This window comes from Lotus japonicus, chromosome 4, assembly GCF_012489685.1.
Source record: "Lotus japonicus ecotype B-129 chromosome 4, LjGifu_v1.2".
In the NCBI taxonomy this organism is placed as follows: domain Eukaryota; kingdom Viridiplantae; phylum Streptophyta; class Magnoliopsida; order Fabales; family Fabaceae; genus Lotus; species Lotus japonicus.
Genome location: NC_080044.1, coordinates 39,611,913 through 39,631,489, shown reverse-complemented (window position 1 = coordinate 39,631,489; position 19,577 = coordinate 39,611,913). Strand labels below are relative to the sequence as shown.

Sequence of the window (19,577 nt, the reverse complement as noted above, 5' to 3'; positions counted from 1 at the left end):
TAGACAAGGAATACTTCACAAAAACAGGGGGATAAAGGAATCCCAGCTAGTTCCAAGAGAAGGACCCGACAACCTACTTCATGCATCTTTTGAAAAGAGAAGAGTGTAGAGTCCATTGACGAGAAACATATAGAACTAAAAATCCTAGGATGAGATGTTAATTTAGTGCACTGAGCACACAAGCAAGTTCATAGGTCCTGAATGTCATTCACTCGATAGCAACAAAGATCAAACATGCAAATATTCAAAGAGACTTCCAAAAGGGTTGAAACTTTGGCTAGGTAAAACATGATGGTGGTTGGTCGCTAAGGGAAAACTAGGCTTTCAAGCACATTGAGTGTGGTCCTCTTCTAATAACCCCGGGGCTTTTCACAACAAACATTTTTTACAAGTCTCCTGCACCCACTTTTTAAACTCTTTTTTTTTTCTTTTTTTTTTTCAACTCCAACTTTTGTTTAGGAGCTCTTTCTTTTCTTTTTCAAACTTTTAATTTGGGGCAAGAGACTATTTCACATTTTCCTGCTCCATATAAATGAAACAAGGACCAACACTCCCCAATATTCCAACCAAACATCCATCCCAAACTTTTGGCTACAAAAAGATTCTCCAATTAAGCTTAAATGGGACAACTAAAGGTAATGTTCAATCAACAAACTCAGAATCTCAAGAAATCCTACAAGTCTCAAGAATAAAACAGAAATCACTAAGCATGCTATGAGTGAAATTAACGCAGAACCAAGAATTGCAAGTGAGTCAGGATCCTCCAGGGAATTTCTATGGTGAAGGGTCAAAGATAGACCCTTAATGGACTCACCTCGACTCCTTTCTCAAGAAACACTCGGAAGACCGAAGTCTCCTCCTCTCTTCCCCACATGCAATCACTCATCCCCAAAAACAACAACAAATATTCACAAAAGCATTTTCAAAACAGCACAAGTAGGGAAGCAAAACTATAGCTAAAAGCATGTGAGTATAGGGAAGTAAAAGACCCAAAAACAAAAAGCTAATTAACAATGTATGATAAAAAGAAAAACAAAGTCTATAAATTGAAAAATATGCTAAAGATGCATGACCTAAACTAAGAGTAGGAATACCTCAACAACGTCACTCCATGGGGTCATGGTCACTGTAACGCCCCGATTTCTCGAGTGTTACACAGTAACTAATTAACCAATTTTCATAAAGAGTTTTCGTCGATTCACTTATTAATCTTGAATTAATGATAAAAGTTCAATTTTACAAAATTCTCGAAACTTAACCATTTCAAACTTGCGGAAATAATCATCAACGTAAACCTCAAACTTTATTAATCATTGAAAAGAGTATGAAATAAATATCCGGAAGAAAACTTCAAAGTAAATTACATCAAGTTAAACTATCTCAACTAAAATAAAGTAATGGTTCAATACTTCCAAAACTCGGTACTCTCAACCCAAAAGAAAAATGGATGTCTCACAACCCAACCATATCCTTGGCCCCTTCCTCTTTATCTTCTTCCTCTTCATCAGAAGTGTAGTCGTCATCAGAAGTGTAGTCGTCATCTGTAGTGGCTCGTCACGTAGCATCAACTCCCAAGAATGAGTCGTCGCCATTTTCTTCACGACCATCTACCCTCCCCAAATAAACACATAGCAAACAAGCAGGGTCAGGTCCAACAAAAGAATGATAATGACAAAATCAACAACAACATATATAATATAAGTACATTATATGTCTTTTATGGGAAAGAGTCAGTTACTAACGGAATCTCACTTCACACAACCCACCAAAACTTCCATGGCCATCTTCGTGCTTCCGCAGAGGCACGGTTATCACGGTGACCGCAGTCAACCAAATCACGTGGAGCCGCAATGATCCACAAAAGTTCACGGTGACCGCAGTCAACCAAATCACGTGAAGCCACACCGGCCCACAAGGTTCACGGGAGACCGCAGTCAACCCAAATAACTCCCTCGCGTGCAAGGTACCATCGTTCTCATGGTCCATAGTCTCACTAGACCTATGACCGTTTTATCACATTTACTTGCAAGCGAGTTATAAATTCATTCTCTTGGTGTTTAAGGCTCTAATGTCAATCCTAGAGTCTTATGAGTTAATATCGTATCAGATTACAACGTCAAGAAATAACAGTCACACTAGGAGGAATTACAGCTGGGTGAGCGACCTCCTAAACAAGTCACAACTAAACTTCATGCAAAGCATAGAAATAATCAAGGCCTCCCAAATTCACAAATTATTTACAAATTCCAGAGGCTCAGTTTACAGATATCATCATATAAAAATCTCACAAAGGTCCCTAATCACATGTTACTAACATTTCCAACAATTTCTCAAATTTAGTGTTTTTGGACAACAGGTGCAGCGTGTACTAAAAATGGTCTACAGACCGCAATACTTAGCCACAAAATTCACATGATACATGACTGGAAAGATAATTCGAAACTCTACACTTTTATAGTTTATCACTTTTCCATTTGAGATCCAGACTTAGGTGATATTAGGCCTTAAAGCTTGCTGTCCGGTACAGGAAGAACAGCAGGTGCAACAGTCACTAAGATCGACCTCCAGACCTCATTACTAGACCAAAAATTATGTTCTTTATATCCATAGAAAGCCAATTCGAAAATCTAAAATTTTCCAGTTTATCCCTTTTTCATTTGAGACCCCGAATTAGGTGTAATTAAGCTCCAAAACTCGCTGTCCAGTACAGGAAACTGGCAGAGATACTTTTGCCTTCAAATTAATTTTTCAACCATTCAAGTCCCAGAGTTTTAAGCCATATTCCAGCAGCAAGAACCACATATCATATATCATATATCATGCTTAAATTTCCAGAACCAAGATAACCATCAATTCTAGCACAAAAGGCAGATCTAAGCATATAAATCTTCAATCATTTTAATCAAGCAAAGTCATAGAAGAAACGGTAGTTGTAGTGATGATTAATGGAGAATCATGGCATCAACATTTCATCTCAAATCAGAAGCAAAACATCAAGATCTCAAGGCAGAAAAAAACAGCAAGCATCATGAACACAAAACTCTTGCAAAAGCAATCATGTTCATGGCTTTTCTCATAGTAAAACATGGCAAATACCCTAGGCAATCTACCCAATCCTAGGACCAGCCCTTACCTTTGTCCTTAGGCTTGAAGAAAAGATGAAATTGAAGAGCAAGGTTCTGGTTTCTCTCCTCTTCTCCCACGCGTGACCTTCCTCTCTCCCTCTCGCTCGCGAACTCCTTCTCCCTCTTGTGCGAACACGTCGACGGTGGTGGGGCTTGGGACGGTGACGGCTAGGGTGCAAGGGGAAAGTTTCTCTCACTCTTTCTCCTCTGTTTTACGTGTTTCAGAAGTGCACCAGGTTTCTTTCTTCAGAATAGTGTGAAAAGAAACCCCTTTCCCCCCCAAAACCCTACATAGCCCGCGTCCCCTCTCTCCCTCTCTTGGGCTAGGGTTTGTTTTCCTTCAAGCCCGACCCAAGTCAAAACCCTTGACCCCATCACTTAAGAACTTACTCAGGTCTGAAACTAATCAAAACCCTCAGCCCTTTTTAGTAATATCACGATCAAACTCGGAATTGAAAGGAAACAAATCAATTAAATCCGCTGGTACTGTACAGCCAGGACCATCGTCACTAAACCGATGATATCTCGAGCTACAGAGGTCTGAATTACCTAATTCCACTTCGAGAATTTTCTAGACTTAAAGGGCTACAACTCGCATGAAGGAAGTTTTCCCAAATGAAGTCGTTAAGACCCTCTAAAAATTCACCCAAGTTGACAGTTCTAATCTGCCAGCTATCAAACATTAACTAAAACTTCAATTTTATTCAAACTTCCATAAAATTGTTCCAAATTGAACTTAGGGCCTTACAATACCACCCCCCTTAAAATAGTTTCGCCCTCGAAACTTAAGGGTTTACAAATAAATCGGGGTGTGACTCCCGCATCTTATCCTCAAACTCCCAGGTCGCGTCACCAGTCTCTTGGTTCCACACGACCTTCACTAAAGGCACCTCCTTGTTTCTTAAGCGCTTTATGCTTCGGTCGACGATCTTGATGGGTGGCACCTCCATTGTCAGATCATCTCTCAGCTGTATGTCGTCTGGCGTAATCACATGCGAATCATCTGTCATGTACTTCCGCAACTGTGACACATGAAGAACGTCATGGATGTTGGATAGAAACGGTGGTAGGGCGATCCTGAACGCCACCGGTCCAACTCGCTCTGTGATCTGGTACGGCCCAATAAACTTCGGAGTAAGCTTCTTGGACTTGATTGCCCTTCCGACACCTGTCGTCGGGGTAACCCGCAAGAAGACATGGTCTCCGGCCTGAAATTCCAACTCCTTCCGTCGGTTGTCGGCGTAACTCTTTTGGCGACTCTGCGCGGTTCTCATCTTTTCCTAAATTCTCCTGACTTCCTCGGTGGTCTGTTGCACCAATTCCGGGCCAATCACCAAATTTTCCCCATCTTGATGCCAGCATAAGGGCGTACGACACCTCCGACCGTACAAAGCTTCGTAAGGTGCCATGCCGATGCTCGCATGGAAACTATTGTTGTAAGTGAATTCGATCAATGGCAGCATCTCATCCCAACTGCCCTTGTGATCCAACACACAGGCCCGTAGCAAATCTTCCAGCGACTAGATTGTCCTCTCTGTCTGCCCATCGGTTTGCGGATGATAGGCAGAGCTCAATCTCAACTTAGTTCTGAGGGCCTGCTGCAAGGCTCCCCAAAAGTGAGAGGTAAACCTCGGATCTCTGTCTGACACGATGCTGGTCGGTACACCATGTAGACGCACAACCTCAGCCACATAAATCTCCGCCAATTTCTCCACCTTGTACTTCAGATTGATCGGGATAAAATGAGCGGTCTTTGTCAAACGATCAACAACAACCCAAATTGCATCGAACTTCCTCCGAGTTAAAGGTAAAGCCGTCACGAAGTCCATAGAAATATTGTCCCACTTCCACTCTGGGACATCTAGTGGTTGCAGCTTCCCTGCGGGCTTCTGATGCTCTACCTTCGCTTTCTGACATGTCAAGCAAGTAGAAACATACTCAGCCACTTGTTTCTTCATCCCAGGCCACCAGAAGTGAAGTTTCAAGTCCTGATACATCTTGTTCATTCCGGGATGGATACTCAGTCTACTCTTGTGTCCTTCATCCAGGATCAATCTTCTCATCTCTGCATCGTTAGGCACACATATCCGTCCCTTGCATCGCAGAATATTGTCGTTCCCAATAGAGAACTCTGGTGCCTTTCCCTGAGTCACACGGTCTCGCCACTCAGCTATCCCTTCATCAGTCTCTTGTCTAGACTTGATCTCTTCCAAAAGTCCACTTGACACCGTCACCATTCCGAAACTCAGTCTTCCTGGTGCGAGCTTAACGTTCAAGCTCAGATCTCGGAAAGCCTCCAACAGTTCTAACTCCTTGACCATCATTGAGGACACATGTATAGCCTTCCGGCTGAGAGCGTCGGCTACGACATTGCTTTTCCCCGGATGGTACTGTAGAGTGAACTCATAGTCCTGAAGGAATTCCATCCACCTCCGCTGCCTCATGTTCAGATCCTTCTGATCAAATAATCTTATGATCGCTATAGATCGTGAACGTACTGCCATAGAGATAGTGTCTCCAAATCTTGAGAGCATAAACTATGGCAGCCAACTCCAAGTCATGTGTAGGGTAGTTCTTCTCATGAGTCTTCAACTGCCTTGAAGCATAGGCAATTGCTTTCTTATCTTGCATCATTACACAACCCAACCCATTGTGTGACGCATCACAGTACACGTCATAAGGTTCTCCTTCCTTAGGTAAAGCTAGTATGGGTGCGGTGGTCAGCCGCTTCTTCAACTCCTGGAAACTAGCCTCACACTTCTCCGTCCACGCAAACGGTTGATTCTTCTTCTTCAACTGGGTCAACGGTGAAGTCAACTTTGCATAATCTTTGACGAATCGCCTATAGTAGCCAGCAAGCCCAACAAAGCTTCTGATGTCGCTTGCCGTCTTTGGTTGCTCCCATGACAGAATTGTCTCGATCTTGCTAGGGTCAACAGCCACACCCTGACTTGATATGACATGACCTAGGAACTTCACCTCTTCCATCCAGAATTCACACTTCGAGCCGTTAGCATATAGCTCCTTCTCCCGCAATACTCCTAGCACTTGACGCAAATGCTCTTCGTGTTCTTCCTTACTCTTCGAGTAAATCAAAATATCATCAATGAACACGACCACGAACTTGTCCAGGAATGGCCTGAACACTCTGTTCATGTAGTCCATAAACACTGCGGGTGCATTAGTAACCCCAAACGGCATCACAAGATATTCATAATGCCCGTATCGGGTCCTGAATGCGGTCTTCTGGATGTCCAATTCCTTGACTCGGATCTGATGGTATCCCGACTTAAGGTCTACCTTCGAGAAGATCACCGCTCCTCTAAGTTGATCCATCAAGTCGTCTATCCGAGGCATCGGATAACGGTTCTTCACTGTCACCTTATTCAGCTGCCGGTAATCCACACACAATCTGGACTTCCCATCCTTCTTCTTTACCAATAGCACAGGTGCACACAAACGCACACAGGCGTACACCTTGGGGCGCAAAAGGGATTCCAAAGCCCACTCTTCCTTCAATTGACATTCCATCAATCGATCTCAGAGTTCAAACATCTTAATATAATCAAACACTTAGTCTCAAGTATCACGGCAATGATACTAACTACAGACAATCTCACAGCCAAACAAACATCTTAGCAAACAAGTCTACCCAATCTCACCGGGAAGCCTTGAAAACACTTTTATCAAAAACAAAAACACAACGAGTTCGGAAACTCGTAAGCCCAAAACCCTTAGTGCTCTGGTTTCTCAACCGGAGCTCTGATACCACAATGTAACGCCCCGATTTCTCGAGTGTTACACAGTAACTAATTAACCAATTTTCATAAAGAGTTTTCGTCGATTCACTTATTAATCTTGAATTAATGATAAAAGTTCAATTTTACAAAATTCTCGAAACTTAACCATTTCAAACTTGCGGAAATAATCATCAACGTAAACCTCAAACTTTATTAATCATTGAAAAGAGTATGAAATAAATATCCGGAAGAAAACTTCAAAGTAAATTACATCAAGTTAAACTATCTCAACTAAAATAAAGTAATGGTTCAATACTTCCAAAACTCGGTACTCTCAACCCAAAAGAAAAATGGATGTCTCACAACCCAACCATATCCTTGGCCCCTTCCTCTTTATCTTCTTCCTCTTCATCAGAAGTGTAGTCGTCATCAGAAGTGTAGTCGTCATTTGTAGTGGCTCGTCACGTAGCATCAACTCCCAAGACTGAGTCGTCGCCATTTTCTTCACGACCATCTACCCCTCCCAAATAAACACATAGCAAACAAGCAGGGTCAGGTCCAACAAAAGAATGATAATGACAAAATCAACAACAACATATATAATATAAGTACATTATATGTCTTTTATGGGAAAGAGTCAGTTACTAACGGAATCTCACTTCACACAACCCACCAAAACTTCCATGGCCATCTTCGTGCTTCCGCAGAGGCACGGTTATCACGGTGACCGCAGTCAACCAAATCACGTGGAGCCGCAATGATCCACAAAAGTTCACGGTGACCGTAGTCAACCAAATCACGTGAAGCCACACCGGCCCACAAGGTTCACGGGAGACCGCAGTCAACCCAAATAACTCCCTCGCGTGCAAGGTACCATCGTTCTCATGGTCCATAGTCTCACTAGACCTATGACCGTTTTATCACATTTACTGGCAAGCGAGTTATAAATTCATTCTCTTGGTATTTAAGGCTCTAATGTCAATCCTAGAGTCTTATGAGTTAATATCGTATCAGATTACAACGTCAAGAAATAACAGTCACGCTAGGAGGAATTACAGCTGGGTGAGCGACCTCCTAAACAAGTCACAACTAAACTTCATGCAAAGCACAGAAATAATCAAGGCCTCCCAAATTCACAAATTATTTACAAATTCCAGAGGCTCAGTTTACAGATATCATCATATAAAAATCTCACAAAGGTCCCTAATCACATGTTACTAACATTTCCAACAATTTCTCAAATTTAGTGTTTTTGGACAACAGGTGCAGCGTGTACTAAAAATGGTCTACAGACCGCAATACTTAGCCACAAAATTCACATGATACATGACTGGAAAGATAATTCGAAACTCTACACTTTTATAGTTTATCACTTTTCCATTTGAGATCCAGACTTAGGTGATATTAGGCCTTAAAGCTTGCTGTCCGGTACAGGAAGAACAGCAGGTGCAACAGTCACTAAGATCGACCTCCAGACCTCATTACTAGACCAAAAATTATGTTCTTTATATCCATAGAAAGCCAATTCGAAAATCTAAAATTTTCCAGTTTATCCCTTTTTCATTTGAGACCCCGAATTAGGTGTAATTAAGCTCCAAAACTCGCTGTCCAGTACAGGAAACTGGCAGAGATACTTTTGCCTTCAAATTAATTTTTCAACCATTCAAGTCCCAGAGTTTTAAGCCATATTCCAGCAGCAAGAACCACATATCATATATCATATATCATGCTTAAATTTCCAGAACCAAGATAACCATCAATTCTAGCACAAAAGGCAGATCTAAGCATATAAATCTTCAATCATTTTAATCAAGCAAAGTCATAGAAGAAACGGTAGTTGTAGTGATGATTAATGGAGAATCATGGCATCAACATTTCATCTCAAATCAGAAGCAAAACATCAAGATCTCAAGGCAGAAAAAAACAGCAAGCATCATGAACACAAAACTCTTGCAAAAGCAATCATGTTCATGGCTTTTCTCATAGTAAAACATGGCAAATACCCTAGGCAATCTACCCAATCCTAGGACCAGCCCTTACCTTTGTCCTTAGGCTTGAAGAAAAGATGAAATTGAAGAGCAAGGTTCTGGTTTCTCTCCTCTTCTCCCACGCGTGACCTTCCTCTCTCCCTCTCGCTCGCGAACTCCTTCTCCCTCTTGTGCGAACACGTCGACGGTGGTGGGGCTTGGGACGGTGACGGCTAGGGTGCAAGGGGAAAGTTTCTCTCACTCTTTCTCCTCTGTTTTACGTGTTTCAGAAGTGCACCAGGTTTCTTTCTTCAGAATAGTGTGAAAAGAAACCCCTTTCCCCCCCAAAACCCTACATAGCCCGCGTCCCCTCTCTCCCTCTCTTGGGCTAGGGTTTGTTTTCCTTCAAGCCCGACCCAAGTCAAAACCCTTGACCCCATCACTTAAGAACTTACTCAGGTCTGAAACTAATCAAAACCCTCAGCCCTTTTTAGTAATATCACGATCAAACTCGGAATTGAAAGGAAACAAATCAATTAAATCCGCTGGTACTGTACAGCCAGGACCATCGTCACTAAACCGATGATATCTCGAGCTACAGAGGTCGGCATTACCTAATTCCACTTCGAGAATTTTCTAGACTTAAAGGGCTACAACTCGCATGAAGGAAGTTTTCCCAAATGAAGTCGTTAAGACCCTCTAAAAATTCACCCAAATTGACAGTTCTAATCTGCCAGCTATCAAACATTAACTAAAACTTCAATTTTATTCAAACTTCCATAAAATTGTTCCAAATTGAACTTAGGGCCTTACAGTCACCCCTTCCATCGCCATAATTCGGATGGACACCGACATCATGCATGAAGCTCAAGTCTATCATCCCCTGCTCCAAGGTATTAAAATCCATGGGCCCATTGTACCTGGGGTCTGATGTCCTACCTCCCCTCCAATGGAGGTCAAGATCCCTGTGTAGGCGATCTTGCCTCAAAAACATTCGCCCGAAAGCGGCCTCCATCCAAGCAGGAGAAGGGTCCGCATGTGGTGGAGTAACCACCTCATTTACCACCTCAACATTTTCTTCTTCCTCCTCTTCTTCTTCCTCTTCTTCTTCATCTTCTTCCGCTGGCTCCTCAGGATCCTCTTCCTCTTCCTCCTCTTGAGGCATTCTTGCCGTCCATTCTTTATAAAGTTGAGTGATCCTCTCCTTACTGAGCAGAGGTGCCACATGCAACCTCTTCTCAATAACATGGACTGGCCTCCTAGCTCTGTCCCTCACTGCATGAATCAAAGAGCAAATCAAGTGAGGAAAAATGGGCCGATGCTTATCTAAACTCCCGTTGTAGAGGGAATAAATCCGACTAGCAATGATGGTGGCCACGTCCATAGGATGGCCTCTCACAATGCAGTAGATGGCAACCATTGTAACCTCTCTAACTTTAGATTTGTTAGAGCTACGAATGAGGGAATCCTGCAAATATTCAGCCCAAACTCTAGCCAGCGGTGTCATATCCTTCCTCCGCACAAAAATGATCTCATCATCAACTGCTTCCCAGTCCCGCCCAGGCCTAACAATCACTGCCTTCATGTCTTCCTAGATCTCCGGTGACTTCTCCTCTAAGAGCTCATGATAGGTGGCCTTCTCGGGGAAAAACTCCTTCTCTTGGTCCTCCGTGAGGAGACCAAGATGCCTGCGAATGACTGCTGGATTGTAATCAATCACATCTCCCCTGAACCAAGATGAATTCACCGGTGGCCCGGACCTGTCCTCTTGATTGGCACAGTAGGTGTTCGCGTAGAACTCCCTAACCATGACCTCACAAGCAAACGGAATGGGGTTGACCCAATTCTTCCACCTCCTAATCTCCATGGCTTCTTGCATGCCCAAGAGGTCTCTCCTTCCCTCCCGATAAAGAACTCCCCGCTCCTTCACACACTCCTTGTGTGCTAGGTGAGATCGGTAAAACTCCTCCTTAATCGCTGATAGGAACCGGGAACGATCAAAGCTCCGAGAGGTGGAGGAAGAAGCTGCAGCTCTTGTGTTGGTTCTTGCTCTTTTTACAGGCATCTGCAAAATTGTTAGCCCATACACAAGCCACAAATGTTAGAGATGTTAGTTCAATAATAAAAAGACATGAAAGAAGAAACTTTGTACAAAAATAAAAAATTAAACTTCCTAAGAGCACCCAACAAGTCTCTTAGTGACTTTGGCAAAGAAGCAAAGATCACCACTGAAGCACTTGCCAAAAATCAACTAAGAGAACTCAATGAGGCAATCTAACAAACACCTTGTAAGCAACAACTCAACTACACTAAACCACAAAATCCCAACTATGATGATGGGAAGTGGAAGATGGAACTTACCTTGACTTGAGAGTGAGTGGGTGCAAGTGAAAGGAACTTGAAACAATGCAGAACTTGGAAGCAATTGGAAGAGCTAAAGTGTGTGCAAGTGAGAAATGAGGAGTAGAAATGGGGTATGGAGAGAGTGGGGTGCGTTTTTTTATGGGAAAATGAGAGTAAAGAGTGGGAAAATGAAAAGGTTGGGGTTTTAAAACCCAAAAAGTGGGCAAAATACGTACAGGAGCGCTCGAGGGGAGCGCTCAGGCGCTCAAGCCAGGTCCAGAGGCAGTGCCTCTGCCACTAATTGGCGCCTAGGCGCTCATGAATTGGCGCCTAGGCGCTCAGCCCAGTTTTTTCACAAAATTTTTACTTTTTTTTTTTTTGAAATTAAACCCCTAAAATACTACAAAATTAAAAGATAGAAAATAACAAAATTAAAAGAATGGGTTGTCTCCCATTTAGCCCTAGGTTATAGTCCTAGGTGGACTCTCCTTCCGATGGTGTTAGGAAGGAAATTCCTTTCCATTGATTAACCACAAGTGCAAGGAAGAAACCTTGCACAAAATCTGTGAAGTAGATCCTCCCATGAGGCTATGTCCTTCTGCTCATCGAACCAAGCTCTAGCCTCCCTCGTCAAAGAATGAGGGAAGAGTTTAATCTTCACTTCATCACTTGAAACACCCTCAATCTTAGCAAGGGTGCTAGCTTGGGTAAACTTCACCATATGAGCATGTAAGTTCTCGTACTTGGACCCCCCATACTTGTTACCACTAACAAGCTTGATGAGAGCCGGATGGAACTCATCAATTTGGGCATTAACTTTGGGGGTCTCTTCCGAAACCTCTGACCTGCTTCTAATCACATCACAGACAAAGTCATTGTCATGGTTAGTCTCAATCATAGGATTAAAAACAGAAAACCGTACCTTTTCCTTACCAACACGGAGAATGAGGTGACCCTTGTCAACATCAGTCTTAGCTCTACCAGTAGCTAAGAAAGGTCGACCAAGGATGAGAGGAATCTTCTCATCCTCCTCCATATCAAGCACAACAAAGTCCACGGGGAACACATACTTGTCCACCCGCACCATTACATCCTCCACAATCCCATATGGAGTCTTAAGGGATCGATCCGCCATTTGCAAGGAGAGCATGGTTGGGGTAACCTCTCCTAGGTTCAGCTTCTCAAACATGGTGAGCGGCATCAAATTGATACTCGCTCCAAGGTCGCACAAGGCTTCCACATCCGCCATGCCTTAAATTTCTACCGGAATAGTGAAACTTCCGGGGTCCCTTCTTTTCTTTGGCATCTTCCGCTGCAAAATGGCACTACATTCCTCCGTCATCAACACCGTCTCATCTACTCCCTTCAACTTTCTTCTCTTATGCAAAATATCCTTCATAAACTTAACATATATAGGCATTTGTTCCAAAGCATCGGCAAAAGGAATACTAATGTGGAGCTTTTTGAAAACATCAACAAATTTTGAAAACTTTTTATCTAAGCTCCTCTTAGCCAATGCTTTAGGGAACGGAACCTTGCTAGTTTCAGGAGTAAGATCAACTTCCTCTCTCACCTTAATAGGCACAACTACTTCTCCTCCCACTATCTCCTCTCTCTTTTCTCCCTCTGTTTTTTTCTTCAATTCATTCATCACTCTCCCACTTCTAGTGGCTACAACAGAGGCATTTTCTTGCTTAGGATTGGGGATAGTGTCGGAGGGAAATTTACCTTGAGGTCTCTTGACTATTTGCTTGGCCAGCTGGCCAAATTGATTCTCAAGATTCTTGATAGCCGCCTCTTGATTCTTGTAATTATTCTCAGTCCGGTTGATGAAAGTTTCCACCAACTCTTCTAAGCTTTTCTTGGAACCACTCCCTTCACCTTCTCCTCGCTCTTGAGGTTGTCTTGAGCTTTGGCCTTGGAATCCTTGGCTAGGAAATTGTCTTTGAAAACCATTTCCTTGCCCACTACTACCTTGCCTCCAAGAAAAATTAGGGTGATTCCTCCATCTTGGATTGTAAGTATTTGAAAATGGGTCATTCTGAGCTTGACCCATAGCCTTCACTTCCTCATCCGGTCTAGTCTCTGTGCATTATTCGCTGTCATGTGGCCCTCCACAAGTCACACACTCCACCTTGGCAACTCGACCACCAATCTTGGTAGTCTTCATTTGATTTTGAATCTCATTCATTTGCTTGGAGAGTTGCTTGTTGGAGGCCATAAGTTGATCATAAGCTTCAACCTCAAGGACTCCTCTTCGGGCTTGGCGATCATTACTAGAGTTCATGGCTCTTATAGCCATTATTTCAATCTATTCGTACCCCACTTGTGGAAGTAAGGCATCGAACTCACCGCTTGAAGCCGCATCCAAACCAAACCTCGAAGAATATTGGAGACCATCATAGAACTTTGCCACTTGTTCAGCTTGAGTAAGGTTATGTTGAGGACACCTCCTCAAGAGCTTCTTGAACCTCTCCCAAGCTTCATAGAGATTCTCATCGGTGGATTGAGTAAAAGTCATGATGTCATTCTTGAGCTTTCTCAAGAGGGCTCTTGGAACAAACCTTGTGGTGAACTTCTCAGCCAAGTCTTCCCAAGATGTAATGCTACCTTGGGGCTGTGAATTCAACCACTCCTCAGCAGTATCCCTCAATGAAAAAGGGAATAAACTCAAGCGGATGGTGTCCGCTGAAACATTCTGAACTCTGTAGGTGTTGCAATTGCGGATAAACCGCTCCATGTGTGCATGAGGATCTTCAAGAGCACCTCCACCATACTGATTTTGGCTCACCAAATTAATGAATGCCGGCCTCAGCTAAAAATTTCCCGTGCCATCGGGGGAAACTATGCTGCCTGGATAATCGTAGCTCATGGCAGCCGAGGTGAGGTCTCTAAGAGAATGATTGGCGTTCTCCAATTCTTGCTCTTGAAGTCTTTGAGCAATAGCCTCATTCACTCTTTCTTCAATGTGGGCTTGCATCTCCTCCTCCGTCATATGGGCAGCCATGGCGGCTATCTCAGCAGCTCTTTGTTGAGCTCGTCGACGATGGAGGGTGCGTTCTGGCTCTGGATCAAACAGCAGTGGATCCGAACCAAGTCTACTGTGCATAAACTGAAATCACAAAAACAGAGTAAAGGTTAGTAACACCTATTCAATGCAATGCTTAGTAAAACAAACAAACAAACTCTTTAACTTAAACCGAAAACCACAAACAATCCCCGGCAACGGCGCCAAAAACTTGTTGGTCAATTCGCAAGTGTACGAATACCTCCGGGTTTTAAAATATCGAACCACAGGGATTGTGAGTGAGATTTGTTGATTTAAGTCTAAAGTTTGCAAGTTCTTAAAGCAGTAAAATTCAGAAATTGGTTTTGGTTGATGGTGACAGAGGTTTTGCAAAAGAGCAATGATGCAAATGTTGGAAATAACAAAGAATAGTAAATTGCCTTGGGTTGTTGATCATCTAATCCACTTTAGTCCACCTATCCTATGCATGTGAAACCTTGATTTAACTCTTGTTGTTATAGCCTATGTACTTACTAGTTGATTCCTCACAAAAGTAATGTAAGACCCAAGTTTTTAAGCTTAGAATAAGTGGAAGAGATTTCCATTTACGATTAGGCTTGATGTATCGTGAAGGAAAAACCTGAACAAGATTTTATCGGATGAAATAAATTTATGAAGGAGAAAGTTCAGGAAAAGTCTAAGGATTGCATCAAAGTCGATATCAGTTATAGCACGATTATTATACGCTTAAACCTAGGGCAGAAACCCTAGTAAATAGCTTGTTTACGCTTAAAGTCACGATGGAAACTAATTCCAAAAATCTTCAGAGAAATGTTAGAACTTCTCTTAATCCATATATAACAAGCGTTTCGAGGCGAAACTCTAGGATCTACGAACGTCCGATTCCAATCATCGGAAGTTTGCCGAAACTAAATCCCTGATAGTTCAGAAACCCTAGAATCAACCGACAATGAAGACTTTTTCTATTCGGAGCTTCAAATGAAGATTCCACACGCGTACACCCATTTCTCTTGATGATTTCAATCTTTCTTCAGAAGGAAGTTTTCTATTCCGACATTCAATGCAAAAAGTAACTTATCGGGTAAAATATTTTTACACCGACTTTGCATTAGTCACCTAAAATACCAGGAAACCTCTGTTGAGTTTTGGATTTATGTCGCCAAAACCTATCTTAGAATTCACGGAGAATGAAGCCGGAAAAATCAGATTCGCGAAACTTTCATTTTCCCGCGTTTTTTCAACCTCTATATATAGCATTAAAAACAAGCCTCGAAAACCAAAAATCATACTGATATTTCTTTGAAGAATTAGAAGATTCAGCGGGGATAATATCGTGTCTAAAATACGTTGGAATCAGTAGGAAGAAATCGGAATCACTCTTATATTCTTTTTTTAACTCTATGAGTTAAATCCTCCGATATCTAAACAAATCTGTACCGATTTACAAAATATCTTCTCAAAATATCTTTGATAAATATCTATTCATCCTTATCCGATCTTTGATAAATATCTACTCATTTCTTGGTTCATGGATCATTTTAATTTGTTCAAAGTGATCATAATTTATATTTTACTATTTCATAAAGTTTCTCATAATTTTTAGTATAGTTATATATCCATTATCTATTTTTCTCTTAACTTTGTGAGCTAAATTCTTCAGTGTCTAAATCAATTTATACCAGTTTACAAATATCTTTCCTAAATATCTAAACCTCCTTATCCTCCCTCACTCACTCTGTCGACATCTCTCTCTCTCATTACACTTTTTCTTCATTTCTTCCTTGACCCATTTCCTACTTCTTCTTCTATATATATTATGTCCCTTCTCCTTTTCTTTCTACTTCTTCTTCTATTATTCTCCAAAAGCTGCAGCACACACACCCTTTCTATTTTCTTCCCACCACCATCGTGCATCCCTCACTCTCAATGGAACCAGCACCATGCCTTCTCATTCCTCTCATCATCAACGTTTTTTTCTCCACCATGACTGACCCTTTCTTCCTCTTTGTGCAGAACCCACACACATCAATCTTCTCATCACCAAGCTTCTTTTCTTTTCTGCTGCCAACACCCACATCATTTTGTTCTTCACCAAAATCACCATGCCATATATCCTTTTCACCTTCAACCAAGTAGCACCATACTCCCTGTTCTTCTTCACGTTCAGCACCCACACATCACCATCCACTTCACTTCATCATCATCCCATACACCATCACCAATTTCCTCTCCTTTGCTGTCCACGCACACCATGTTTCTTCTTCCTCATCACCGTTCTTTCTTTTCTCTCATGGTGGCAACCAAGAACTCACACCACCATGGATCATTGTCTCCACCCAAAACAGAACAGCAGCCATCATCACAAGCTTCTTTCTCCATGGCCACAAACGAGAACGCCACGACCACCACCTTCCACGCGAGCCACCACCTCTGGTTCAAGGTCGCAAGCAACAGCCACCAACCGCGAGCACCATGGCGAGCTCCATGAACAAGAACAGAGGAAGCAAGACGTGAAAATAGAGCATAACGACGCGCCGACGTCGCCGACATCGCAAACTTCGACCTTCGATTCCGGTGTACTCGGACCTCCGTTCACAGCGAGGTTAGTACCGTTGGAACCCTTGCGGTGTCCACCACAAAACCCATATTCCGGATTGTCGTTCCGTCGCCGTCGACCGCCGCCGCTGCCGCCTTTGGGAGCTTTTTCCGATCAACTCCGGTGACCGATGGAAAAACGGAGGATACTGCTACGAGCCTTGCCGTGAGGAGAGCAAAACCCTATTTTCAATTTCGTATTTGGGTCATTTTATTCGACGACCCCGACAACCACCGTCGACCTTCGGCTGAACTTTCTGGGCAAACCGTCGACTCTTTGGGGAAACGGACAGCGCCGTTGAGTTTCTGGCCGCGAAAAGATGAAGGAACAACCTTCCTTTGTGTCTCCGGCGACAGTTCCTCCGTCAACCCCGTGAGCCGCAACTTTCTCTGGCGACTCTTTGCCGACAAGTTTTAGAAACTTGATTTTCGTACGATGAACGGAAGCACCCTGCTTCGAAGCTACACAATGGAAGGAATCGAGCCGACGCAGGCAAACAAAGATGTAATCGGATCGGAGTTGCACCTTAGTATGGAAATTGGCTAAGGTGAGGGCTTCTCACTGAATCTCTAGTTAATGCTTAGGGTCGATGCTTTCGACATTGTTTACTGTTTATGCACTGGATTGTGTGTGATTGGAAAATGTTTTATGAGGCTTCGGCTGACAATGTAGATGATTCATCTACTGAATGTTTTTGAGATTGACTTATATGCTATGTGCTATGTGGGTAATCTAGGATGTGTGGTGCATGCCTTATATGCTAAGTGCTAGGTGGTTATTGCTTAATATGTTGATATATGACATGTTGATTGACTGTGATGATCTAATTATGCTTTTGCAAAGAAATCTGAGATTCTGAATGGTGAGAATAGCGGGCAGGTCATGCCGATTTTATTTTGAGAGTTTTGAGAAAGTTTGATAGGACGAATGAGATTCGGACCTTGTTATGATGTGTATGGATCGAGACATTCTCTGGAGTCATTTGGGGATTTGGAGATCCCGAGAACTTACAGGATTTGCGATAAGTCTAAAAGGATAGTATTTTGTAAAGAAAACTCATAAGACATTAAACAACCTCTAAATCTTTAATTAATGATAATAAACTCGAAAGGAAGGCGTGGAAGTCAAATCTTAGTTTTGGAAAAACGAGAAGTGTCGTCGGATCCCAGTATTGAGAAAGTTGAGAGGCTTCGAGTATGTAGATGTTGTGGTGCTGTTGGAGCAGCGTTTGTTGTTGTGCTGTTGGAGCAGCTATGTTGTTGGGCTATCCTGGGGATAAGTCCGGGAAACCGTTAGTTTCCGAGAGTGTGATACTCTGTGCTCGTTGAGCAGTTTTGACCATCGGATTGAGATGAGTCGGATGATTTGGAGATCATCATGAGTTACATGTGTTTTGTTGTGAAGAAGTGTCTTTTGTCGCAGAATCGACTTTACCTTAGGGTAAGCTTTTAGAGACATTAATTTAGCTAGAACACGTGGCGACGTGTCGAGTGAGATTCGGAGACGTTGTTTGACTAATCATCCTGCATTCATGCAACATTAATGAGGTATTAACACAGGACGTACTCTGGACCTCGTCGGTTTCCAAAATGGTCATAAGACCCGGAATGCCGTGTAAGAGCGTTTGTAGACGACTCTTGTAGCAGACCGAAATGGCAGACCTACGGGTTTACTGCTGATCTGGCTACCTTGGTTTGGTGTAAGAGACACGCGGGCAGAAATGGTCCCACCGTTGTTGGTGCTAGGATTGACCCGTTGATGTCCATCCCAGAGGCACGCGAGCGGAAATGGTCCCACCGTTGCTGGTGTTAGGATTGACTCGTTGTTGTCCATACCTTTGTTTGGTGTAAGAGGCACGCGGGCAGAAGTGGTCCCACCGTTGCTGGTGCTAGGATTGATCCGTTTGATGTCCATCCGTTTCCGGAATGCATTTGATTAACTGGGTTAACCGTCATTTGCAGGTCATGCAACATGCATACTAATTTAGTTGGCGAATGTGATTGTTATTTGTTAATCCTATTTGGAACATGCTAAATGTTATCGTTGTTGTTTATGTTATTGTGGAATGTGCAACCCTAGGAATGTTATCTTTAGCTATAAGCCTAAGCGGCTATTCTCTTATCTATATCTATTGGTGGTATTATTTACATAATTCTTTGGAGTTGACCCTCGCGTCTTCTGTGTGTGCTTTGGCGGACAAACGCCCTTTGTCAGATGTCTTTGGCGGGCTGGTTCACGACGGTTCACCCTTCGGGGAGAACTAGAGTTGGGATGCTGGAATCGGAGCGCATCGCGATAGCGAGCGGAGGACGGAGGATGTACCTAGACTTGGTCGTTCTGGATTCAGATTCGGACGACGATCACGCTAGCATGTAGGAATGAGTGTTAGTGTGAGCTCCTCGAGATGGGATTAGTGTAGGAGTAGAGTCTTAGCTCTGAACATCATTTGTTTCTTTGGGGACAGGGTAGTTTCCCACCTATAGCTTTTTGTGTGGTTTCCCTACGGGAATCACAGAGAGTTGGTTGGACTTAGGAGGTCTTATTTTCAGGCCATCGGGTCAGCTTATTCTCAGTTTTGAGGGATAGTGTTGCGGACACTTACCTTTACATTTGGTTTGTACATATTGCCTACGGGCACTACACTTTTCTTTCCGTCACTGGAGGTTGCTCGTGACGAGGTTGCTACTTACAGCGGAGGCTGTTTATATATTGTATATTAGTTTTATTACCTTTCGCATTTGGGTTTTATTTAATTCAGTCTTGTCTTAGTTATTATCG

At 42.9% G+C, this 19,577-nt stretch overlaps 1 long non-coding RNA gene and 1 other non-coding gene across 2 annotated transcripts; one reads left to right on the top strand and one right to left on the bottom strand.

Moving 5' to 3' along the window:
- Positions 1-1,284: 1,284 nt before the first annotated feature.
- Positions 1,285-3,387, bottom strand: LOC130709928 (uncharacterized). Its single transcript, XR_009010233.1, has 2 exons — positions 3,134-3,387; positions 1,285-1,607 (listed from the first exon to the last, which is right to left on the bottom strand). It is a non-coding gene; the product is annotated as an uncharacterized LOC130709928 (long non-coding RNA).
- A 10,220-nt stretch (positions 3,388-13,607) lies between these two features.
- On the top strand, positions 13,608-13,714 carry LOC130716306 (small nucleolar RNA R71). The gene has a single exon (XR_009011925.1). It is a non-coding gene; the product is annotated as a small nucleolar RNA R71 (small nucleolar RNA).
- Positions 13,715-19,577: the final 5,863 nt, after the last annotated feature.